The following is a 26,763-nucleotide window of genomic DNA, read 5'->3' on the forward strand; positions in this document are numbered from 1 at the left end:
TACTGGTGGTAGTTGAGTGGTTGGACTGGATGATCTTGGAAGTTTTTTCCAACCTTAGTGATTCTATGATTCTAATTATGACTCCTCTGCATCAGGCTGGTAGTTCTGAAGACTTCAGTCAGGGTGATTAACAACTGTACTTTAATAAAAAATGTTCTGCTAAAGCCTTCTGAACTGCAGCCCTAATTACTCTGAAGCCTGATGTGCAACAATTGCAAAGCTTATAGGATCACCTGAATCCAGTTAATGAACCCTCTGTTCCAGCTTGCTGTGACTCATAAATTGCGTAGTATGAATTCTGGTCTCCCCTGCCCTGCTCCATTCCCTAGTGAATATTTATGCTGTGTGTTGCCAAAGGTGGTGGTAGGGTGCTTTGAATAAATTAACTTAATATCTGTGCATCCTTCCTCTCATTATTTCAAGGGACTGTAAGGATTGAGGGCCTGGGTGTTTTGCTTTGGTCTCAAGGTGACTTCCTTCAAGAAGTCACCAGCGGCTGCTACTGCCCAATAGCTCTTATCAGGCTTATAAGTTCTGTGCGAGATCAATACAGCCCCACTCTCTGCTTCCACAGAAGTGCTTTGCATCTGTTAGAGAACAGTTAGGAAAAACTCACCTCCCTGCTAGCATTTTGAGATCATTTGGCCCGTATCATGACAGGAAAAAGTATTAACCTGGAAATAATTTGTTTTTGTTGGAATACTTTCTCTCTTGGTTTCAACCCTTTGTGTGTCAATTTGCTTATGCTTCTGCAATGCTTTCAAAAGAAAAAAAGCATACTGACCCCCAAACCACCCGTCCTCATTTTTGACAAGGTTGCAAGAGGGTGGTCTGGGTATAGGAGGCCCAAGGAGATTCAGGAGAGTGGGACTCTGCGTAAGCAGTGGAAACTCAATGATGGTTTTGGTTTTAAGTTGCTTTTTCTTTTACAGATGGAGGGCATAGTGAGGTTTGGTTTTGTGGCAAATTGTTGTGTTAAGGAATCAGCCTGAGCCAGGAATAAGCAAAAGTTTGTTATGAAAGTGGTAGTTTAGAACTTCCCTCCTTGTTGACTTCTCATCTTAGATGTACTGTGTCCTTACAAGCTTTAAACTAAATAGACTAGAGTTATACATAGATTTATAGGCACACTGTTTAGATACACTATAAAATGCACTTCTTTATGCCTTATGACTACCATAATAGCAAGGAAGCCCATTTGACGAATTTAGTGACAGAAAGCAAAGTAAACATCCGAAGGATGTAATGAAGAGATTCAGAGGAAGAGTAGGACTTAGCAACATACCAAAGGAAAGACTTGACACCAGTTACATTTCTGGTCCTGTAGCTCCAGAGCAATCCTTTACTAAACATAACGCCACAAGTCATTTGTCTTCACTGCTCATGAGTCTGGGTTCATGGGATTTTTTGTTTGTTTGTTTTTGTTTTGTTTTATTGTTGTTTTTTAAAAAAAGGAGAGCAGATGTGAGGCGTAGCATTAACTGTCCCTAAACTATCGCAGCAATTCAGCAGAGAGGAGGATGAGGGCACGAGATCTTTCTCTCTACCTTTGCTTACACCACAGTAAATACACTTCAGATATGGGTCAAGCTGAAAAAATTCCAACTCCCTTGGAGAGTGTGAATAAGGAGTATTAGGTCGGGAGTTTTTGGAGGCTTCATTAAATCTCTTGCAACTTGAAAACCCTGGCTAAGAGGGGGAGAATGCTGAATGATTCAAGCATTGCAGCAGAGAGAGGTGAATGAAGTTACAAAGGAAAGACAAAAATGTTTTTTGCATGCTAGCAACAGATTTCAGGCCAGTCTGTTACAGCTGTGGGGAGAGAATGCTAGTGTTTTATTATTATTTTTAAGAGCAGAGCTTAACGAAAAAGAGACTTGGTGGCATTTAGAACAAGAAAGAAAACCAAGCAAACTTCCTTGGAAATGGTAAGGAGGGGGAGATGATGGATAATGATGGAGACTTTCTATTACAGCAGCATCTCTGGCTGTTCCAGCCTACTCGGAACCTGCAAAAAGCCTCTGGTGAGCCACGGGCTGAATGTGGGAGGAAGGGTTTTTAAACATCATAGTATCCAACTTCTGTGTGCTTAACTTTCCCCCTCTGTTTGCATGCTACTCTCTGGTGATAACAGGCATTTATCTTCTGTCTGATGTCTGGCAATGGGTGAGGGAAGTAGGAGCTGTAGTATGTATAAATAATGGTTTTAGTTGCTTGGTTTTTTGTTTTTTGTTTGTTGTGTTTTGTTTTTCCTTATGGAAGAAATGTGTAATGTATTGTCAGGCTGAAGCCAGCTTGTCTCTGACCTCTGACTCCAAGAAGCCAAGTGCCTTGCAGTGGCATTGTTATCTAGGTGGCTCAGGGAAAAAAGGGGAATGCTTGTGCTCCCTCACTGCTGCCCAGAGGGTCAGCTGGGTTCTCTCAGGGTGGGTGGGAAGATGTCACTGCTTGTCTCTTCATCAGGCAGAGTGGAGGTCAGCCATAGATTTCGCTTTCTCTTGTTAATGAATATTTGTATTTTGGATATTTTGGAAGCTGAGCATGAGAAGACCGAAACTCAAACTTTTCAGCTTTTAGGGAGAGTGGGAACTGGCTGTATCCCATGTACTATCTGTGGGATTGCTTCACAATCAGCAGCCGCTCCATGTTTCGGGACTGCCTTGTGCTTCCCTCAGAGATGCTCCAGGTCCTTAGGGCTTTCTCCTGCAGGAGTCAGGCACAGAGGAGCAGAGCAGTCTGTTGTGGACCCAGAGGGAAGAAGACTGTTCCTGGCTCCAGCACAGATCTAGCTCCCTTAGACCTTGTCCACCCACCTTCACCGTCTTGGCAGGGTGAGGAGGAAGCTTGGCAGAGCAGTGTGTGAGTTATGCTGCTGTTCTCTGCTAGAAGCAGGCTGTCCTCACTGTGTGACACAGTGGTAGATCACAGCCTGCTGGTCCAGTTGCAAGAGCAAGGGCTGTCTGACTTACTGGTGATGAGTCTGGCTTCCAGCAGGGCTGGGAGGAACTGCAGCACTGAAGCTCCTGTTGCCTTCTCACAACTTACTGTAACTGGTGGGAGTTTTCAGCGTTACCCAGAGTGGGACAAAGATTTTAAACCCTTACCATGGGGCAAGTATTCAGGAGGCTTTCATCTTTGGATGAAAGAGCTACTATTTACTTATCAACAATATAATTCCCCTCCCTCCTACACGTTGCAGGGAAGCTCCTGGGGGCAAATGGTGCTGTAATTAAGAGCAAATATTTACTATGAAGGACTAGCTGAGGCCTGGCTGGGCAAGCAGCCACGAGCCTTGTCTGCACTTGCCTTATGTTTGTTCCCTTTTTGAAAGCAAGGAGTCGAAGTCTTTTGTCAGAGGAGTGTTTGTGAGGCACTTAATGGATAGGCTGGGCCTCCGAAGCAGCCAGGAACCATCAGACTGTTCGTTCCACACCTAGGAAATCCCCCAAAAACTAAGTTCCTTGTGTCTAGCTACAAGTACTTAACGTCTTTTGTTAGGGGCTGCTCTGAAGTGCATCTACAAATGAGGTGAGATAGGCCTGCATGCAGGAGGCACAGCTACCATCATACTACAAGCAAGCCGTGCTTGTTGACATGCTTTAAAATCACAGTTTAACTTAGGTTTCATTTGCATCTGCCTTCCCTTTTGATTCCTGTTGCAATTCAAGAGTTTACTTCCTAAGCCTCGAGTTCCAGTGTTGTGCTGCGAGGAAACTTGGCTCCTGGAGAAAGCAGGCACTTGCCAAATCGCTGGGTCTGTTTCACAGGTCAAACTTGCAGCCACCTCACCTGCCCTCTGCCACGCTGGTAAGCTGCAAGGATGGCTGACAGGGTCCTTGGTCATCTTTTTGGCAAAGCTCAGCAAGCTGAAATTTAAATGTCAATTGCAAGTAATAGGAACAATTGCAAGGATGTGGTGTGTGGTTCAACCATCACTGGTGTAGTAATGCAACAAGGCATGTGATTAGACTTGTGAATTGCTGTAATGTATCAAGATACACAACACAGATGAGTAAACATAGGAGACATGCAGACATGAGAGCTTGCAAATAAGAGAGTAGGGTATCCAAGCAATGCGAGCACCAGCTTCCAGACTGCTAAGAAACCATGAAAGTAACTGGAGAGCTGCCCTGCTGCACACTGATGTCTGCTATAAAGCTGAAGGCTATGATTTGATAGAGCTTTTGAGAAATATGTGATCCAATGGTCTGACTTAAGAGACTTTTATTTGTTCATCCTCATGGTGGAGGTTATCGTGTATACTTTGCTGCAAAAAAAGCTGAAAACAGGCACACACCCCTACCTGCCCGGAGCTCAGGAAGTTTACCTGGGCCCACTGCTCAAGCCTGTTTAGGTCCCTCTGGATGGCATCCCATCCCTTTGGTGTGTCAAGCACACCCCACAGCTTGGGGTTTCAAGACTGCCAAAAAAAAAAGTCATCAATTTATGTTTGCAAGACCATTTTCAGTTGATGACCTGTATATTTTCAAATTAAATGTATGGGATTTCTCTCAGATATTCAACTGAAAAATATGATTGTGACTCTTTCCTGGACTTTTATAATTCCTATCTTGGCATAGAGAAAAATATCCTTTGCAATTGCTTCTATTCATACCATCACTTTCTGACAGAAGGCACATTTTGAACAATTATTGTCAAGGATGAAGTACAGGAAGAGTAAAATTTCATCAAAAAGGTGTTGGTCAAGGTGACTGCTGAGCCTCCTGCCCTGCTGTGATGGTGTGTTTGGGAGATGGGGCTTTACTCTTTTGGGTGGATGCATCAGACATGCTCTCTTATTCAGAGCTGTTGATCTCAGAGACATTCTAGCAAGCTCTGTCCAAAGCAGCAAGCAGTCACTAGGGCTGAGTAGAACACTGCTTTTTTAAAATTGTTTGATGTTTTGTATTGAGGACAAGCCTGTCCTTAAACTGTACGTACAGGAGGAAGAGTTAACTCTTTCTGCTTGAGCCAAGCCTGGAAACAGATGCTGGATGGCTGAGCATTGGAAATCTCTTCGTGCCAGGTATAACAAGGATCATCTGGAGAAAATGTGTATCTGCTTGAGACAGCTCTGTTTTAGACATGCACTGAGTGCAAAAGGAGTTTGCTGTCTGCTGGAAGAGCCAGGTCCCCAGCCTAACAGAAGCTGGATTCAGTCCAAAGTGTCTGGATGGCATATGGTATTTACTGAAATATGGCATTGCTTGTGTAAGCGATGCACCCTTCTCCCTCACTCTGAAAACCATCTGGGCTTCATGTGTGAGCAGTTAAAAGCCAAGAGCAAGAGAGTATCTGATACTGTATAGCTCTGGCAATGATACTTCCATTCTGGTCCCCACCACCTTTGGTTTCCCTGTTTTTTGCAGGCATGGGAGTCTCAGCCATGCCTTGGTGTCCTCTTAACAACATTTTTATTTTTTTTTCTCCTTTTATTTTCCAGCAGTGGTTTTAAACAAGAAAGGGTTGCACGAGGAGTTTGCATAAGGCTTTACTGCCTGGGTAAGAGGAAGACTTTCTTGTCTGGGCCAGGGGACAATTGTTATGCTGGCCAAACCTTTCTCTGTTTCTAGCTGGCATCTGTAGCCTGTAGCTTTGACTCTCCTGATTTTTACACCACCTGGGTCCAAGCTCCTACAAGTGAGAAAGAGATATTAAACATGCTTGTGTCCTGGCACGAAGAGGCATTTTATCCAAAGGGAGCTGAGAATTGCTAGGTGAGGTTTGGGATTGGTTAGGGCTCCCTGTTCAACATGTAGCCAATCTGAGAAAGAGAGGGTTTGTTCAGCTGCTGTGTTGGAGAGTCAGAAGGGGCCAGGAGAGCACAGAGTATTGCCCCCTGCCTTTAAACAATGAGAGCTTGGTTGTGCTTTTCATTAGCTTCTAGAATAGGGTTTAGTTAAAGGTGGTGTCCTCTGATGTTTTTGAGGCTTTGTAACTTCCTCTTACCTGTGCGCACACTCTGTGGGTTTTGTTTCCTAAAGGGAGCATCATATGACAGCCCCTACGCCACTGATCTTTCTGGCAGACTGATCCCTCTTCCTTCCTGAACCTGATAAACAGTCCAAGAATCTGTGTGTGAGTGCATGTATGTCTATGAATCCCACAGCCTGCTTCTCTGGTTCTTGGTGTGGTTTTTATATCCTTCCGGCAGTGCTTCTGTTGTTGCGCTGCTTCTCCTTCTTATTTCCCTTCCTGCTGTGGTTTACCAGCTGCTGCTTATTGTGAAGATGGAGGTGATACTGCACAACCCATTTCTGAGAACCTTGACCTGTACTTTCCAGTTTCACAGCCTGATGCAATCCTGAGGGGTTTCTGAGGTAGTTAAAAGTTTTAGACACCCCTGAATAGACATTGCAATGCTTTCTGTAATCAGCTTGCTTTGAGGGCTAGCAGTTTCTTGCTGGAATGTGGGTGCTGTGACTTGCGTGTTCCAATGTGGACATGCTGTGTCTGTCTGCGCAGAGCACTGTTGCACATAAGAGCTCTGTTTTGAACCTGGGTTCTGCACCAGTGGCATAATGTGAATTGTTCCCTGACTCCAGCTGCCTTTTGCCTAAGGAAGGTAAGTTACAGAGGCACTAAAACAGGTTCTCTTGCTTCCAAGCCCAGCACTTCGTGCTTTTTGTGGCCAAAGGATCACATTCCAGCTATGTTTCTACTGTTGGAAAATGGAAGTGCACCCATCAAAACCTAGGGATTGGGAGGCTTGGTAGTTGCACCTCTCTTCTGAGGGGAAAGCTGGTTCTCATGGGCTGGGACTTCTGAAAGCCATGTGGGGCAGTGCAGTCTTCTAGGCTGAGAGGAATGCATCTTCTACAGTTCTTGAAATAGTGTGTTTGTGTCATTCTTATCTCTGGAGAGGCTTACAGTGAGAAGTGAGTTCTCGGAACTAGGCTGGACTAGTCTTGCCCTGTCTCCAGCTCTTCCAGCTGAGTCTCTCTTTCATAGAGCACAGCTGGTGCTTGGAGAGCGATATGTGTTTGTCTCCATCTTCCACATAGGGAGGAGGGTTCCCGTTACTGTTTTCCCTTCCTCCATCTCTCAGAGCTGGAGAGAGCAGCTCAGCATTTATTGGCAGCATTTAAACAGGTCACTTCAGTACCCAGGCACCCTTCTCTTCCCCCCCCATGTCTCCTTTTTGCTACTTTGGCAGATTGCCTTTGCCTGATTGACTGCATTTCAATTCATCTCAGATATTTAATCTTCTCCTTGGAGAAAGATAGACTGGAATGAAGCTTTTGCTGCCCTCAGGAAGGAATCAAGAGCTTTAGAGTGTTACTTCATTCAGTTCAAAAACAGCCCTCTAATAACACAGAGGAGGTTGTGTTGTGCTGCAGAGAAAAGCCAGCTTTAAGAGGTGATACTATCTGTCTTTACCTAGCCTTGTGCTGTTTCTTGTAGAGCTGGAATCAAAATAACTCCTCAGATTCTGCCGCTCAGTTGATGGGAACTGCTTGAACTGGTTCCATCTGCGTGTTCTGGAGGAAGGCCTTTCTTCCTTCCCCATCTTGGTCAGGACACTTGGTGTCAAAACTAGGAGATCTTTTTTTCGAAACTAAGGTGCTTGGAACAGGAGCAGTTCTGAGTGATTTTTTTATTTTTTTTTTTTTGGTCCAATAGCTTGCTCCCTTTCACTGGGAGCACCTCCTCAGGGAATGGTGGAAAGAGGTCGTGCTTTCACCTTCGCTGCTACTTTGCTTCCTCCTGAAGCTGAATACAGCCGCCTCTACTCCTTTGCTTTGAAGGGAAGTGGCCTGCAGCTTTATTTGCATGGTATGGGTGGAGATGCAGTAAGAGGAAATGAAGAAGCCTGCACTAACAGCAATGGCTTTTGTTTGTCACCAACAATACTGTGAGACTGGCTTCCTTAAAAAGCAATTGCTGACTGGCCAGCTGCCACCTTTGGGCTCTGACTGCATGCTCTTGTCTGGAGCATAGAGCAGAATCCTTCTGATTTGCTCACTACAGGTTCTGCTGCATGAGACAATGGGAAAGATGTGATGCTCTTCCCCAGGAGTTAATATTGGATGAAGCACATGTTTAACCGCGGTAGGTCGGACTCTCCAGGCATTCTCAGAGCAAGACCCCCTCCTCTTTCCAGATGGTGAAATGTCTCTGAAGAGCTCTCAGTCTGGATAGACTTTTTTTTTTTTTTAAACTGCTTGGCCTCTGCCCAGTGGAGTCTCTGTGGCTTTATGGGAAAGGATTTTCAGTTGTTCAGTAATGGTGCTGTGTGCATTTTAATGGGTGCACTCAGTGGATCATTCAGCTAGGGATGGAACTGCACTGCTGGCAATAGATGTTTGTGCATATACATCGATTGCATTTATCTGTAAAGTTACAATCCTTATTCAGTCAATGCTTTTGGTATTAGGAGCCTGCTTGTTTTTCTGCATCTGTGTTCTGCAGGCCTCTGTTAAGCCAGTTTCCACTTCCTTTCCTGCTGTGTACTGCTCTGTATCTTCCTGTGCCTTGCACCCAGTTGGAAAGCTGCTGCATCACTGGGCCTGGCTGCCCAGCTGTGCTTGTGGGAAATGCATGACTTCCTTGGGGACTGCTGGCTGGTGATGGTTAAACAGCAGGCTGGGGACACAGACAGTCTTCTTAGCAATCCAGAACAGGACATGGTTTCTCTGTACCTCCCTAAAAGGATGTGTAGGCATATTGAAGCAGAGGAAATGAGTTCCAAGGGAGCAACATTTTTTTTTTTTTTTTTAACCCTTTCTCTTCTGAATGGGTAGGAGAGAGGGAGAGCCCTGAAAACCTGAAAGGTGAAGGTGTTGTAAGACTAATGAGGATCTAAATTTGAAATTAGGTGTTTCCCATTTACTCTGAAGCAAACAGAGCCTCCAGAAAAACAGCCTCCAGAAAGATCAGCATGAGGTAGATACAAGAAGCTGAATTGCTCAGTGGAGAGACTTCTGTTATTTTCTTTATGTGGATGGGTTGTGAATTAATGCTGTCTGCTGGCAGGGCTTGGACTGATAGCTGAGGAAGTCCCTCACTGGAGTGTGGACCTGTCTGGGCACCTTGCAGCATCCTGCCTTGTTCCATGTTGTTGCTGTGGCCTTGAATTCTGCCCTGTTTTTTGAGATGAAAACAGATCAAGGACTGTGAAAGCCAAAGCTTGCAAACAGTTTAAGATCAATCTAATTTCTCATGCGAGGTGCATCTTGGATGTGAGGGAAAGGGAAGGTTTTGGCTGCAGTGCTGCTCCAAGGCTGCAGCCTTGTGGAGGGGAAGATGGTTTTGTTTAGTTTGCTTACATACAGAAAGCCTGTCAAAATAGGATTTGGGAAAAAAAAAAAAAAGGAGGGGAGCAGGAAGTCTTCCTGATGGCATTATTAGAAGGGAAATGAATGGTTTAAGTTCAGGGACGCTGCTGGAAGTATAGTGCTTGGGGACAGTGGTGTCGTGAAAACCTCATGACTTCCTGAGTGTAGGGTGTGAATGTGATCTGGAATAAGCAAGAAAGGGCTAAATATAGAAGCTGCTGGCTCCTGTCCTGCAGTGGTGGCTCTGCCCTCCCTGCAGTCCTGGAGATAGCAAGTTCTGCCTATTGTTCCGGTCACATTCTTGTGTCCCACGATGGGGCCTCTGCAATGGAATGAAATGAAGAGAAACAGATGGGAAAACAATAACCCTAGGAATAAGCTCTGAGCTTTGCTGGCAGCTTCCAAGAACCCATAAATCCCCAAATGCGTTTGTGCTAGATTAGGGAACTGGAGCAAAGCAAAGGTCAAATACTCGCTTTCCTGTCTCCCTGTGCTCCCAGTCCTCAGGGAAAGCTGTCTGTGGGGGTTCTACCTTGCAACAAGTCATTGCGATGTTTCCTTGGTCTTTTAATTCTGGCCTCCTCTTCAGCTGTCCTGTCTTCAAGCTCCCTGACATTTTTGTTTTTATCCCCTTGGATAAAGGGAGTGTGCAGCAAGACAGCTTGCCGTTCTGTCCTTCTCAGGTACAAGGGAGAGACCCTTGAAAAGTGGTGATGCAGTCTTTCTGAGTTGCTGATAAATACAAAAAGGAAAGCCATTAGTGACTGTCAGCCTCTTGGAATGAGCAGCTGACTGAAGCACTGAGCAGGGAGTGTTGTGTGCTTGAAATGCTGCATATGGTGAACATAGAATCATAGGATGGCTTGGGTTGGAAGGGACCTTTAAGATCCCCTACTTCCAACCCCAGGGACACCTCCTTCTAGCCCTGTTTGCTCATAGCCCCATCCAGTGCTTTGAGTGCTTCCAGGGGGAGGGGGCATTCACAGTTTCCCTGTGCAACCTTTTCCGGTGTCTCACCACACTCGCAGTAAAGAGTTTCTTCTAGTCTTCTAATTTAATTTAATTTCCCCTCATCCTGTCACTACCTGCCCTTATACACAGACTGCACGTGCTCCAGCTGTGTTGTTACAGCACTAGAGCTAAGTCTCTTAAAGCCAGACAGGAATCTATACTCCAGCACTCATCACCCTCATTAGAATTTCCCCCCCCCCCTTTTTTTTTTTTTGTTTTCTCTGCGTTCTGTTCCCCAAGCATATATTCTTTCAGTCACCATTCTTCTTGGTATGTTTGCTCTTTCCTTCCACTGCTGTGTGTGAAACAGCTGTTGCTGCACCAAATGGACAGATATATCCATATGCAACAAAGAAATGGTGAAAGCATTCATAGGCTGAGGTGGATAGTCCAAAACTGCTGAGACTAGCAACCAGGCCTGTGTTTTAACAGTCTTTGGATTGATTAGACAAAGTGGCATTTGTAGCATGCAGACTTTCTCTGTAGCTGTTTACAGTTCTGTGTACAGGTAGATGTGTACTCTGGGTCCGTGATAGTTTATTAGCTTTATTTTTTCTTGTGCAGCTTTGAGTAGGAGATTTTTTTTTCTTTGCATTTTATGTTTATGCTCTTGTGTTCTTTGTGTACATGAAGCCACATAGGAACTGCAGTGACAGGTAAAAGGTGAACTTGAAATCAGCACAGAGCACTGTTTTGTGCACAAGAAAGTGTATTGCTTCCTTTGACCAAGTGCTGTGATGTAATGCATAACATGGTTTTTCCTGTGCTGCATCCTTTGCCATTCTGCAATGCTGTGATGCAGCTGGATGTGATGAGCACACGTAACAAAGGGTATTTCAAAGGCAACATCTGGGAAGTGCAACTGGCTGCTGCTCCACTTCCTGTGCTTGTTTCTGACACCTTGACAGGCCTTCCTAGGAACACACAGCAGGCATGTGGAACTGTTCCTGTGATGCTACAGGATGTGAATCTTCCTGTTTTGTTACCCACCTCAGCTCTATTTAGGACAAGCCCTGCTTCCTGCTCAGAGCCAAACAAGGCACTGTCTGAGGCAGACTTCATGAGGGAGATGAAATTTGTCCTCATTTCCTAGGGGCTGTAGCAACTCAGAGGCTTGTCATGTTGTCTGATTGGGATATGGGAGGAAGAACTGGAGAAGAGACTCCAGGCTGATTTTTCTCTTTTAGGGTATTTTTCCCATTTCTATTATCTCAGGGAAGAGTGGTTTACACTACAAGTCAATGACCTTTTCTCAAATGAAAAGTAAATAGTTTCTCAGCAGTATTTTCTTCTATGGAAGAAAGTAGAAGGCAGGGAGGTGACAGGTATCCGTTAGGTGTCACAGCTCTGGTACCATAGAACTAGGATGGATAATACTGGTGAAACCAGCAGGAGCAGAACTCTCTAGCTTTTAGAGAGGAAAGGGGAACCTGGGCAGCTATGCAGGTTGGGGATACTGAGTGGTTAGGTGGTGCCCAAGAAGAGTCAGTTAATGGTGTGTTCTGTTCTCTCGCTGCCAGGAAAGCTGCGCTCATTTTATTTATTTTTTTTTGTCCAGTGCTGGTAAGGGGACAGTTGATTTCTGCAGCTCCATCCTGCAGGAGCCAGAGCATGCCACTGCCAGAATACTCTTCTGCTTGGCAAAGAATATCTCATTATCTTGTGTCCAGAAGGGAAACAAACACAGCACACTGAATAATTATCTCTGCCATCCTTTCTGCCTCTATTTCTTACAGTTAGCACACTCGCAGTTAATTCCAAAATGCTTTTTTTCCCTCTTCCTCACAGTTCTTGCAGTTGTACTGCCCTGAGCAACCAAGGCATGCTTGAAATAAAGCTGTGCCTGCTCCTGCCCTCTTTGATTTAACTCTGCCCTTTGGGAAAACCAAGAGATCCAGCTCTCCCAGACAGAGCAGGGAGACATGTGAGAGAACCAGGGACAGGCTATGTACACCTCTCTCCTTGTCCTTGCTTCTCCTTTACCCATCATTCTTCCACATGAGCCCTGTACCTAGCCACGATTGACCAAAGTCTGAGTGTATTTTCAGGATCCTCTGTCCTCAGTGAGGAACAGCACTCCTGATGACTTCATGATGACCTCTCCTCCTGCTGTGCAGGAAAGGTGTCTAAGTCTGGCAAGCTTGACAAGACTGCAGCAGATACGGCTACAGGAGCATGTTCTTGTCTCCTGGATACTCCTGCAGCTCTGCAGAAGCACTCTGAACAGCCACAAGTAAGTTGGTCTTTGCAGCTTGAATTTTTGTGGTCCACATGCCTCATTAAGCAGTCATGAATGAGAAATGGTATCTGGAATGGCATGAAACTTGACTGTGCTAAACTGGTAGCATTGGAGGTGACAAATGGATTTAAAGACTATTCCTTTGAGCCATGGCTTGATTTGGAGTTATCTTGATCTAGGTGGTCCTACAAAACTAGGAATTTGATGGAAATCGTCTTGAGAAAAAAGGCTAAATAATGCCATTAAAGCCCTAGAAGCAATAGGTTAAGTGATGCCACAGTTTCTTATTCTCTTTTTCTGAGATCTGTGCCGCAGTGCTGGAGTGCATGGATCTGTCTGTTCAGTTTCCTTACTCATGGGCAGAGAGATTTAGCTCCTTCCCTTTGTGCAAGTCTCCTCTTGTTTCCTGGTACCCATTAGTGACCTTCTTGGGAGGGTTGGAAGCCCCAGGGTTTTCCCTTGAGGGACAATTCCTAATCCTTGAATAAGATGTTTACTCTTGTCTGAAACTGCATAGGACTTGAGCAGTGCAAAACCCTAACTATGCTTCCTTCCCATTTCATTGCCTTGTAGAGCATTGCCTTGTAGAGCCTTGTAGTGTAGAGACATGGGTGTGTGAATTGCTTGGGGTGGTTCAAGCTGTGGCATGATAAGCTTCATTTCTAGTCACTTTCCCAATCTATTTTGCCAGGAGCAGGTTCTGCTCCTTGTCCATATTTTGCAGTCCCTACAGTACATATGGATCTCCTGGGTTTTTTTTTCCACTGTCCAGTCCACCTTCAGGTCATAATACATAGGGGAAATGGTTACTGATTTTTAAAACAGAGGACAGGCATCTATTGTTCCACTTTGAAAACTGGGTAGGTTTGGAGCCATGGAAGGGAAAGGGCTCAGCAACTGTTACAGTATTTGTTTTGCATATTGGAAAACAAAAATATTTACCAGGCTACTTTCAGCAGCCAGCAATCCATAAGCTTGGTTTTCATTTAAAAAATATTCATTGTACTTTCCTTGAGGATTTAGTGAATTTTCTCAAAATTTTCTATGTACAATAATTGCATTTTTTAAAAATCAAATTTGGTTCTGACTCTGTGACCACAATAAAGTTTAAGAGACTATCATTAATTATGGGTTAAAAATATTCTGTGATTCTGGCTGCTTTGCTTGATTACTGGGTGATACTGTTATCTTTCTCCCAGCTGCAAACCAGTGCTGTGAAAGCTGCTTTCAGACTCTATGGGTTGTTCACAAAATGTCTGAGAGAGCTATTGCCCACTAGCATCAATTGCTCAGCTCTGCTGCTGGGACCCTGTGAGGAAAAACTTGAGGACAGATGCCATGCAGAGCGAGAAGTTTTTTTTTTGAACCCATTTCTCCTTCATGGTCTGTGTCTCATCTCTGTCTTCTCTCTAGACTACAGAAAGGAATGTGTTTCTTTTTGATGCTGTAGTTTTACATCAGATGGAGATCACCATTGGTCAGAGGTTAAACTTCTCTCCAGCCCTTCCTTAGTTTGAGATGCTGCTTCTTGTAGCACTTCAGAACTGAAAAAGGACGTGTCTTGGTGAGGATAAAAAGCATTAAAAGTCTTCCTCCAAAGGAAGCCATCATGCATCCTCACTAACCAGCTCAAAGGCTGTTTATCGTTTCTTCAAGGATAGGAAGAGAGAAGAAGATTCTTGGAAAGAGGATTTTTATAAAATCCATACTGGCTTTGGAGACAGGGAGGTGACCTTTGGAGGCACTGGAGAAGATCTGATGTTTGCAGAGCTGGTCTCCAGCTCCCTAAAGACACCTGAGCAGATGGTCCGGTCAATAGATGGCAGTCATCATAAGGGGTGTCCGCTGAGCGTAAGACCAGTGAAGCCACCCACATCATCATGTTGAGATACGTACATACATGATTTGTTGAGGGGAAGTAACTTAAACAGAGGATACTTCTCAGCTTTCAGGCATGGTGCCCTGCTGACATGGGGAAAGTGTGTCTGTCTTCTGTCTCTCTGGAGCTGATTCATGGCTGACAGGTCACTGATGTGCTTTTTGGTAATGCTGACTGTAGGCCACTGTTTACTGCCACTAAATTTGGAGCTCTGGACTGTAAGTTCACAGTACCTACCTTGTTAAAAGCCCTCAGATGTCCTCTAAGAATAGAAATGCTAAAGTTACATTAACAAAATAACATATCCCCCTCCTGCCCCCCCCCCCCCCCTTTTTTTTTTATTCCTCTCCCAGAGGAGTTGTTGCCTTTCCATTCTCCTAGGACACACTTTGGCACTTTATTCCTCTGGAATATTAGCCCTGGAGGTGAGCTAATAACTGCCTTGATTTACTAGAGAACAAGGATTCATCACTGCTTTACAGTGAGACTCGAGGGGTTTTGAAAAATGATGCCATAATCCAGCTGCAGTTACTGATTACAACGCAGAAGTGATCAAGTAAAATTTGTGATTTGCCATATGGAAAGTAACTGTGAGCTACTCTTAATCCTAGCAGAGGTACAAGGCTGTGAGATGGAAGGCCATAGAGGAAAGACCTTAAATGTATTTGTCTATTTCCAATTTGCCGCTGTAAAGAATGGCTAAAAGGTGCCGTGTGATTTTTTTTTTTTAAATCCAGCTTCCTTTAACCAGCTTCCTTTTCAGCTTATGGCCTGAACTTTCATAACTAGATTTGTAAATAATTCATGAAGTGTCCTAACTATTCTCCTGCATGTTGAACTGCCTCAGCTGGCGTAATTGCTTGCAGATATTGTGTAGAGCAGCAAGGGGAAAAGCCACGTTTGCTTTGTATTTATTGTATTTCACTCAGCTTAGCTACTGGAAGCAGCTTGAGTCAGCTTTCACACCCTTAACCTAAAGCTGAGTTGTTTAGGTTCCTAGTAGAACTGGTTGGGAATCTCTTGATGATTATTTGTTAGTAAGTGCAGCATTACGTAGATGATGACTTTTAATGGAGAAATGTAAATTTCAGTTATAATTGTCGCAACCAATACAGAATTAATGTGCTACTTCTTGTTGTAGAGAGATACCTGCTCTAGTGCAGCCTGGGAACAGGCACTAAGGCTATGGTGTGAAAGCTCTTTCCTTCATATCCAGTCCCACAGGTTTTCAGACCTCTTTCTATCTCAGTTTTGGAACTGTTGACGCTTCTTGGATAGACACATGGGGTTGGGTATACTCTGAGTAGAGGGAGCTATTTTATTCTTTTTTTTAATTCACAACCCATAAGGGGAGAATCCTTCTAAGAGGTTAAGCAGGAAAAATGTATGGAAGCGAGGGATCTGAAGTGGGTTAATGGCGCCAGTACCTATAAATCCAGTGTGCTAGTCTTTCACATGGAACAGCTACCTACAATGTAGCTTTAAAAATAACAGCAGCCTACTAGATCTCCGAGGAGGTCTGGCACTCTTACAATTGAATGTGCTGAGGCCAGACAGCAGAAGGAGGTCCATGAGTGCTGTTGGCCCACTGTCTTTTTTCCTTCTCCCTGTTCCCTTTCTCGTTTTGTTTTTCTTTGGCTGTCTTTTTGTTACTGAAACACAACTCCCTTGTGGCCTGCAATCTCTCACAGTTGCTTGCTGAAGATGAGTGATTCATCAGGCCCAACCTGGTTGAATTTTGCAAACCAGTCACCAAAGTTAATCAGACCAAAAGGAAAGAGAAATGTGAAGGGAAAAACAAACAAAAAAAGCCCCAGGGCTAGTTCTGATTTTTTTTTAACCACCCCTGGGAATTTAAAAATGCCTCTCAGTCTGGGTTCTCCATCCATCCTCCTGTCTTCAGTGGGGAATCTGAGAACAACCTAGGTGATGGGTTTTGAAGTGCAGCTTGCCCTGTTGCAATGCAGAAGAGCATGATTCAACAGGCCTCTGACTGGTGCCCATGGCTCTTCCATGGTGCCTTGCTCATGTGGGAGCTGGGGAGCAGGCAACTGTGGTTGCAACCTGCTAATCACTTCCACTCGGATTTGTTGTGTTACAACGGCAAGGGTTGAGGTGAGGGGACCAGGCAGCTGCTGACATGAATCGTGGTGCTCTGCTGTGTAATTAGGAAGGAGCTCTGGGGTTCTTGGTGCACCAATGAGATTTCTCAGGCCTTAAACATAATAAAGACCTCCACCCACTTAAGCAGTGAATTAGCATCTTCCTTTCTGATCCTGAAGGATGAGAACTTGCTGGAGGCTTGGCTGTCTGGCTGGGGAGATCCAGGGCATGACTGTATTGGGCAAGGCTGATGGCAAAGTCATTGCTGTAGCTGCAAGGACAGATTTAGGAGGAGGGAAGACCACGAGTGGGAGTAGAGAGCCTAGGGGTGCTCTGTGGGAAGGCTGTTGCTTCCCACTGTGGGTGAGTCCAAGATAGTGTTGCTCACATCCACTCTGTGACTAAGTGGAAGCAGAGTTGCTCAAGCACTGGCAATGGGGTGTGCCTCTCCCATGTGCTGTGATGTGCCGTGGGTTCCCAGGCTGTTTTCTGCTTCCATGCTGCTGAAGGATACCCTTCTGTTCTTGTCTGGTTGCAGTGGGTGAGCTGGCAGAGGTACTGGGATGGGCCTATTGGCTTTTAGGCCACTCACAAGACTTGACACATCACAGTTTTGAGAGGATGGGCTTGACGTTGCATTGAATATGAAAAAATGAGATTAGCTTCTGCAAAATTACACTTCTGACTGTATTATTTTATTTCTTTCTGCATGTAATATTCATATTGTAACAAGGGGGAGTAATGCCTCCTACTCTTTTCTTTATGTGGTGCTTCCAGATGCCAAGGGTTGGTGCATGACTGCACTCTTCAAGTCAGAGAGCACCTGAAGAGCTGGGTACCCCTTGAGACAAACAAGGGGATTCCATATTGGCATTTGTGCAATTTTTCTGCAAGAAATACCTTTCACAGAGTGAATGAGTGTCATTTTATTTTTATGAAAAAGCATCTGCTTTCCATAGCACAGCTGTACTTTTCTGTTGGCACTGTCAGTCTCCTTTGTTTGAACACCGCAGATGGCAGCTCCATCACTGACTGCATCCCTTTCTCATGAGGGCTGACACATTAGCATGTGGGAGAAGGAGCCCAGTTCTGTCTTCCAATCCAAATGGTTCCAGGAGCTCTTCTGTTTAGTGAGTGGCCCAATTTAGTTCATTTGGAGCATCTGTAGTACCAGAAATATCAGTGTACAGAGCAGCAATGGAATCAAGACCGGCTCTTCTGAGAGCTGTTAGATTACACCAACCATTATGGTTTATTTACTCCTGGTGCCATGTCCTCCCAGGATCTCTTGAGTTTCTACAGTTTGCAGCAGACCTCCCCAGTGAGTGAAGAAGTGGAGATCACACAGCAACTTTGGTTCCTGTCTGCACAACAATGTACAAGTCAGGTGAGTGGATCACAGACGGGGTGCTCCTAAAGTGAAAGTCCAATGTATGTTCATGTTTATGAACACTGCTCATAGAAGCTGGCCCTGCACTGAGAGTTGATGGCTTACAGTCAGTCCAATATGGATTTCTTCTTCCTCATGGATGAGTAATTTTTGCACTCTCCATTGTGAGGATTGGACAGCAGCAGCTCAGGTAGAAGCTGCTGTTAAATCAGTTGCCAGACTCTCACAGTTCTCACCAGGGCTTACCTCCTTTCCTTTGGGCTAGCTGCACGAAATGGTCTGGAATCACAGAGTTTCCTTGTGCACTCTTTTTTTGTGATGTTTCTCAGACAAGTTGTTATGGCTGATGCAGCTTTGTAGAGTAGTTGAGGAGGAGGAAGTCGTGAGTAGATTGCCTGGGCAGGCTGTAGTGTCTCAGTCCCTGGAAGCTTTTTGGAAGAGACTGGCTTTGTGCCTCAACCATGTTACACAGTAGTGGAACCTGTTTTAAGACAGAATGCGAACTTGTCTTCGTACCATTTGTTTTTTTCTCTTCTTGTTTTCTAATGTGAAGCTTTTTTTTTAGGTTATTTAATCACTAGGGAGGAGTAGTGCAGGCTTCTTAGAAACTCAGAAGGATGTTTTGCTCTTCAGTGTTGTCCTTCCGCTGTGTAGGGACAAACAGGAGAGAGATCTGGGTGAGAATCAGTCATGAGGCTTGAGGAGAGCTACAGGCATGAAAGAAGACAGTGCCCCTGACGACGTGAATGGAATGGCAGAAAGGTGGCACTTTTTTCAAGAGATTTGTGCATTGCATGAGCAGGGATGATCCTGCAGCCTTTTCTCCAGCAGGTGACTGCAAGTTTCATTTATACTTTGCTTATTCTTTGTGACCAGAAGGTGTTTCTTTTCCTAGTTCTTAGCTCTTCCTTTGCTGTGAATCTTTTGATTTTTATTTTTTGTTTTGTTTTCTTTTTCCTCCTCAACTCTTCACACATGAAGCACAAAGAAGAGGCCTGATGTGCCTGCTACTCCATTTGATATCTTCACAGCATGATTGATGCTAGCTGGGCTTTGAAACAGAGGCACTTGTGCCACAGGACCTTCTCAGCAGCTCTACTGTCCTGCTTCCATTCTAGATTCATACATGCATTCAATGCAGCCAGCCTGCTCCCTAATACCATGGCTATGGCTTCAGCCAGCCAGAAGTCATCTACAATTTGCCACTTGTGACACTGAGTCACAGGGAAGAGGAAGATCTTGGTTTACTGTCTCATAGGAAACACTCTGGCTTCAGGCTTCCTTGAGCTGTCTATACCTCACCACTCCCCACAGTATGACAGTGAATGTTCTCATGGTGCTGATGGTTGTTTCCTGAAGAAGTATCAGCTATATGAGGTGGAGTCGGTTGCTTTGGTGTTCCCTATTCACAAAAGAATATTTAAAACGCTTCATTAAAAATCACGACTTGTGGCAGAAGATTTCTTCCTTTTAATCTTTGGCAAGTTTTATCTGTTCAGTAGTGTGGAAATATGCATGAATGATGGAGAGAGGCACTTCTTTGTCTGCCACCAAAAGAAATGCAGCATTCTGGGTAAAGAAGAAAATTCTGTGTTGCTTTCATCAGTAAATGAAACTTCAGAAAAAGTCTCCCTCACACACATCGTTTTGGAGGAAATCTTCCACATTTTTGGAGGCACTGGACAGGTCTGCATTGGCCTTGGTACAAAAATGTCTCAGCTCTCCACAACTTCCCTGGAAACATCACTAGAATAGCCTTTCCTGAGAGATTTTGGCTTCCTTGCTGAGTTGACAATGCGGCCAGACTCGGTGGGATTTCCTCAGCACTGTGTGTTGTGCTGTGGCTGCACAGCAGAATCTGCGAAGACAGAGGTCACATTAAATACCCAACATTTTCACAGTCAAGTGTTTTACTAATGGTAATGCTTCAAAACCTTCACAGTTGAAAGATGCCTTTAGATTCATCAATCTTACAAAAAAAAATTAGAGTCTAGAGTATTGCATCAGAGCCATAGAGAACTACATTGGGAAAACTAAGAATTCAACACCAGCTGTGTCTGGGCAGTATTCCTTCAGTCTTTTTCTGTCAGCTCACCTCTAGCAGGTAGCGCATTCAGAGCTACACTGACAGAACACTCACATACCAGGTGCTCTGGATGGTGTTAGGGGCCATTGGGTGCCTGTTTTAGGCATCAAAGGAGAGGACTGTTCAGACAGCCTTCTTGTTTTATTTCCTCCTTTCTCAATCAATGTATTGAAGTCCTATAGCTCCACCTGGGCAGGTCTGGGTTGGGACTCAGAGTACTCATTCATTTTACATTGGTGCCTCCAGTGCCATTTTGAAGGTAGTGGTCCTGGTGGCATTCACGATGATGTCAAACCCCTACAGCCTCTTTCTAAATGCTTGGTGCCTCCTGTCTCTCTTTCTGGGATCTGCTGTAACGCAGACCATGTTTTAACAGAACCTACAGGGCTGGAAGGTGCAGCTGTTCCAATCACATTCACAGAGGACTCATGCTAAACGTAAGCCCTTATGATGTTTGTTCTTCTGTCATGCTTATATTTGTCTTGTACTTTGTCTGGGTATTCAGATTGTGTGTCTTGGCCTGCCTCTGTCATATATATTTAATCCTGGTTTCTTTGCTCTCTTGCAGAGACTTGCTAGGGAACAAAGCGAAGGGAGAGTCTTGGTGAGACAATGTGTAGGGAGAGCTGACAGCCAGCCAAAAGCCTCATCCAGCTACAATAAGTTTGTAGGCAGAATTATTTTCTTAGCACCTCATCATGCTTCCTGCCAAAGCTTGGGCAGTCAAACAGGTTTTCCATCCTGGTAGGCTACAAAACTTGGGGTGGTTATTTAGACAAGATGGTGAATATTATTTGATGACTGCCTTGCAGAGAGGGCTACCGATAGGGGACGGGAGAAAATGTCTGGAGGCATAAAAAGAGGAACACTTGAGCCAAATCAGTACTGGGTATTTGAAGTCAGATGCCTGTCTTTTTCCTGTGCCTGCTAATTCTAAGTCCAAACTAGAGCAGGTTTGCCTACTTTTACAGCTGGATCTGGGAGATGTGTAAGTGCATGTCTCAGGCTCAGCAGAAAGCAGGAATTTTCCAAGGTGGTGAGCACAGTCTAACTGCAGGACTGGCTTTGTCCTGGCAACATCTCTCCAAGCCTTGATCCTGCCTGGTAGTAATTCTACACTGAGGAGTATGTGGAAATAAAAAGTTAAGAGTCATTTGGATGGTAATTAGCACAAAAGAGACCTGCTACTTTTTTCTGAGATACCATTCAATGGTGAACTGCCCTAAGGATTTTAGGGTTAGTGGTTTTGTTGCTTGCTTGCTTTTGGGTGTTTTTGTGTGGTCACTTTTTAAAAATACATTTGATTTTCCTTCTCTCAAACTACCTAAGCAAGATCTCATGTATTCTGGAACCTCCTGATTCCAGCAATAGCTGTAAATGTGTCTGAGAGATGCAAGCAGTTGCTGGAGATCTAGTATGAAGTGGTTTGTGGGGAGGAATCCTCAGGTACAAAATTACTTCTGCTACAATGACATTCCAGCTCTAGCTCTAGATTTTTGTTTTTCCTTCCTCTGCCCACCAGGTCCTCTGGGAGTGCCGCCCCTCCCATCCGAAGACCCAAAATGGCTGTAAAAGGCAGTAAACAGAACCAGAATATGAACTCTAGCTCCTGCTATTTCACATGATATTCTGGTGTGGAATACCAGCAACAAAATATCACAAAACCACAGCAGGTATACAAGTTCCCTTTATGATAACATCTGACAAATAGAAAGCAATCACTGCACGATGATTTATCATTTAGTCATTTTTATCTCAGCAACAAACCAATCTGAGCAGCTTCCCTCAGGATTTGTTGTCTTGGTTTCCAAGCTGTGCACCAGGCTTTGTACAGGGCAACACTTTTTAAAGTTTAATTTGGGAAAACGTACCATAAAAAAGACATTGAATTGTTATTAAATGGAATGTCTTAAGTTTTCCCATGGAGAGAAACCTTAACTAGATCAATTATGTCACAGTAATCTATGTTTGTTGTCATAAGTAAGTTTGTTTCTGTGTGGTGTGTGGAATTTAAACAATCAATTTCTAAGTTTTCAGGAGTCAGAGAGGTCACACATGCTTGCTGTTACGCTCCTCGAAGTTCTCAGCCAAATGTGCTGACAGAATAAAGCATTCCCAAGTGCTTCAGAACTGTGGAGATCTTCTGTTGAATCTTGTTCCTTCAGTCTGCGCTGTTCACACTCATCACAGGGGAAAATGTGAGTCCTTAATGTGTGTTTTATTGTTGTTCATGTACACTGTCACGTTAAGGTGGACCTTAAGCCCCCTGTCACTGCTAAATTGATATGCTAACATATATTTAGAGCTCCTGCATGTGTAAGATGTCTCTTTCCATGCTGACTGAAACCAATCTGCTTTTACTTTCAAATACTTAAGAGCTGTTCAGATTTGATCTTCAGTTTGCTTGACTGTCCTGAGCCAGTACAGCAGGTGTTACCCCCTTGGGGAATATCTGCTCTGAAGCAGATGTTGCTCTGTGTTAATCAGTTTCCCCCATTTCTCTTTTCTGTATGGATGTGTATGCAGTAGTAACATTCTCTTGCTTTCATTCACATTTTAATGGTATTTGGAGACAATTCATGATTGCCCCCTGGCAGTTGCATATACTATTATGATTGAAAAATGAGCAGAAGTAATTTTGTACCTGTTACCACTCACACGGACTGTGTTTATATTCAGCCCAGAATATAAGTGGTATCTCTCTCATTGACTGGAGTATGGGAATGAAACTTCAGTGTTTAGCACAGATGATGTGAACTTTGAGTTGAAAATCTGCTGCTCCTCAGAAAATGAGTGGCTGATTGATCATTGTTCTCATCTCCAAGATATGTTGGAGATTTTCCACTGACTTCATGGCTTCTTCAGGCAGCTGACTCAGCTTGTCCCCTGGTGGAGTGACTTCTTATTTATCAGCTTATTGTCAAAAGATTTACAAAGAGATTATGCTAGAGGCCAAAAGGTGAACACTCAGAAACATACACACTTCTGTCAGTATCCCCACCAGATGAATCATTTGTGGCCTTTGGCTTTTGAAGTAACCTGAATGTGTCAGAGGAGGCAAGCACATCTCTTCTGTGAATTTGAGATACAAAGTATGACAATGACTATCTGCCCTCATTTGGTTGATCTTGAGTAGGAAGTTTAGGAAGTTGAGTGGGAACTTGTTCTCCTGTCTCTTTTGCTATCTGAAATCCTCTGGAAAGCGTAAAGCTTGTGTTGTAATTGAGGTGAGACACAGGTATGTGAGAGGCAGTGAGAAGAAACTGCTTGCTGTAGACTGTGTAGTTCCTTGCCCTACCACTGAGAAATGCTTGAAAAAGCTCAGTCTTTCAAGGTGATTGTTGAAACTCTTTGTGGTATTCAGAGGAGACCCACAGCAACAGCCCTGGTGAAAGTGAAATGCGAGTCCTGTCAAATATGCAGCAAATGCAACAACTGAATAGTCTGGGTAGTTGCTAGAGAGGAGCTGTAACGTTACCCAAAAAAAAGCAAAGATTGGGTAAGAACTGCTGCTTTAAGGTGTTCCTCTTCACCCTGAGCTAAGTGTGATCAGAAAAATAAAATAGTTTGTCTTCCTTATCAATCATTTCTTGAAAAATGATTACAATGGATTGATCCTCTACAATGCTTTGAACGTATTATTCAAAAGCCAAAGTCCATCAGGCACCCTGTTGCCTTTTTGTCTTGTTTTTTTAAAAAAAAAAAAAAAAAAGTCACATCAGAGTAGATGCTCACCAGAATCTTCAGTTAGTACTGTAGAGCTTGATGATTCATAAGTGACTGTGAGATAAAGAATAAGGTTTTTTTTTCAATTATGTTAATGGTAGAAGGAAGACTAGGTATGATAACGTGGGTCCCCTACTGAATGAGGGAGCTATCCTGGTAATATGGGATGCTGAGAAGGTATAGATGCTGAACAGCTCCTTTGCTTTTGTCTTTATTTCAGGCTCCACCTCAGGACTTCTGGACCTCGTCGGGAAGAGAGTGTCTGGGAAATGGAGAGCTTCCCTCTGGTTGAGGATGAGGTGGTCGGGGAGCATTTAGTTGGGATCAGTGTGCACAAATCCATGGACCCAGATGGGATGCTGAGGGAGTAGGCAGAGGAGTCTGCTGAACCGCTTTCCATAATCTTTGAGAGCAGGAGAGGTGCTTGAAGACTGGAGGATAACCAGTGTCACTCTGGCATTCTAAAAGGGCAAGGAAGAGGATCTGGAAAACTACAGGCCAGTCAGTCTTACTGGAAACTTGATGGAACAGCTTGTTCTGGATGCCATCTCCAAGCAATTGAAAGAGAAGAAGGTCATCAGGAATAGTCAGTGTGGATTCACCAAGGGAAAATTGTACTCAACCAACCTCGTAGCCTTCTATGATGGCATCACCAGCTGGGTAGATGGGGGGAGAGCAGTGGATGTCATCTACCTTGACTTCAGCAAGGCTTTTGATAAAGAAGCTGAGAAAGTGTGGGACAGATGCGTGGATGGTGAGGTGGGTTGAGAACTGTCTGACTGGCTGAGCTCAGAGGCTTGTGATCAGCGGTGCAGAGTCACAGTTCAGTTAATTTGAAACATTCAAGTGTACCTGTTTCTGCTGTGGGCAAAGCTAATCTTGCCTTCTGCAAGCATCTTAAGAATCAGCATACCTATCTAGCTTGTTAAAAGGGGGATTAGCCCTATCCTTAACTAAGCAAGTATGTGTGAATGAGAGAGGTGGGGTCGAGATCTCAAGACAGCTGCAAACCTCTCTTCAAATACTGGGCATAGTTTACCCAAATGACTATAAGGAATGTGTTCTATTGGCATGCGTGTTAGGAGAGAAGGATCCCAGTGTATTTGGTGCTGTGTTAAAGAATGCATGTTTCTTAATACCACATTGTTCTTAAGGAGTTTTATTTGGGCTGCAGTTTATCTGGTAACATTTTGAGGTTGCTTTGTTGTTTCTTTCTGTATACATGTTCTAGAAAGCCAATTTGATCGCAACTGAATGTTCAAATTGAGAACTTGTGGGTAATGGAAGGTGTCAGATGCATGGTGTTGCTGTGAGGTGTTACCCCACATTTAGCTCCAGAAACAGAGATGCTGCTTCTAGGTATTTCTTTATTGCAAAAGGAATGATTTTTAAAACTGCATAGACCTAAAACTGTACAGGAGCTTGGTGTTTATAAGTTTAACCCAAATATCCTCAACATATTAGCACAGATAATGACCCAGTGAGTGTTAACTGTACTACTGAATTTCATTTACAGGCTTGTGGTACCCAAAATGGTTTCACAGGGAATTCTGATTTAATTGTGTCTTCTCTGAGCTGGGGACATTGGTTTTTTTTATTCTAGAACCAACAACTGACCACCATGTGCAGTCTACATGGCTTGAGAGCTTTTTGTTTTGTTCCTGCACAGCTCCAGCTCTCTCAGCCTGTCCTCATAGGAGAGGTGTTCCATTCCATGCACTGTTTTTGTGGCACTTCTCTGTATGTGCTCCAACAGGTCAATGTCATTCCTGTACTGTACTCCTCATCTGGATGCAGTGCTCCAGGTGAAGCCTCACCAGCACAGAGTAGAGGTGCAGGATCACCTCCCTGACCTGCTGGCCACACTGCTTTAGATGCAGCCCAACATACATCTGCCTTTCTGGGCTGCAAGAGCACGGTGCTGGCTCACGTACAGGTTCCCATCCACCGGTACCCCAGGTCTTTTTTGGCTGGGCTTGCTCACTTAGGAGTGAGTGGTGATTCTTTCCGTCTTTCACCAGGATTCAGTTTCCAGGTTGGATATTATGCACTGCAGTGTCCAAGGGTAGGGTTTGTGCTCACCAGCTTCCTGCCAAACAGACTTGACAAGAGGCAGTATCTTGCCCACATTCCCTCCTCCTAGTTGGAGCGTTTACTTTCTATTCAAGTACTGAAGCACTCCTTCTGTATTGCTCTGATTTCCAAATTGATGGAGTTCAGAGACACAGTGTCTACAGAGAATGTGGAGTTTTGTGTTTTATTTTTAACAGTTCTGTCTATTTCTGGGGAAATGTGGCTGTCATTTGGCAATATGCCTGGTACTCATGCCAGCCAGCACCCACAGGTGTATGTCTGCCCACCATTGACTCAGCCTCTATAAATTCCTGCTGAAAGCATTAGTCTCTTCTCCCTTATTTAGTATGAGTTGCTCAGCTCTGCTGGAGCCTGTTTAGGGACAAGGCTATGAGCTTAGCCCTGACATGTTACCCACGTCTGCACAGATGAGCATAGACAAATCTGAACTTGTTGCCTGTGCAAAGATACAGCCAAATGTGAGCCAGACACTGAGCCTCTGAGCATGGAGTCAGCCACTTGTCATTAAATCCCATCCACAAACAAGCAAGTAATTAGGATTTGTAGGCACCTGGGCTATTCAGGACAGCTTTCAGATGCAGAATGAAAAGTAAAACATAGAGTCTCAAGGGGCCTAACCTTTCAAGGTTACTTTAAAGATAATTTTTGAATTGAGAATCATTGGGAAAAAAAAAAAGTATCAAAAAAGTATCTCAAAGAGATACTGCCCATCTGTTTGCTAAGTTGGTGTTTGTGTTGGGAAACGGAGGTGTGGGATGAGCCCTGTACAAGCACAACCCCTGGCCTGGGGTCTGGCTTTGTGAGCTGGGATGTGGGGAACTTACTGGGATCCAAAACTGTATTGTGGGCTGTTTTATATAAGAGGCAAGCTGGTGACAAAAAGGAAGGACTGAACCCTTGGGCAGGCAAAGAGATCCCTTGAGAAGCATTGTGCCTCAGAAAATGCCAGCTGAGACA

At 44.3% G+C, this 26,763-nt stretch overlaps 1 long non-coding RNA gene across 3 annotated transcripts; it reads left to right on the forward strand.

The window, feature by feature from the left end:
• Positions 1-26,111, forward strand: LOC107319556. 3 transcript variants are annotated; one of them, XR_001557858.2, is made up of 4 exons: positions 1-12,522; positions 17,793-21,659; positions 22,024-22,184; positions 23,933-26,108. It is a non-coding gene; the product is annotated as an uncharacterized LOC107319556 (long non-coding RNA). The 3 variants fall into 3 exon arrangements; XR_004308780.1 differs by lacking the exon at positions 1-12,522 and having other exon boundaries at positions 14,740-21,659; positions 22,017-22,184; positions 23,933-26,111; XR_004308779.1 differs by lacking the exon at positions 1-12,522 and having other exon boundaries at positions 14,742-21,659; positions 23,933-26,111.
• Positions 26,112-26,763: the final 652 nt, after the last annotated feature.

Source organism: Coturnix japonica, chromosome 12, assembly GCF_001577835.2.
Source record: "Coturnix japonica isolate 7356 chromosome 12, Coturnix japonica 2.1, whole genome shotgun sequence".
NCBI lineage: Eukaryota > Metazoa > Chordata > Aves > Galliformes > Phasianidae > Coturnix > Coturnix japonica.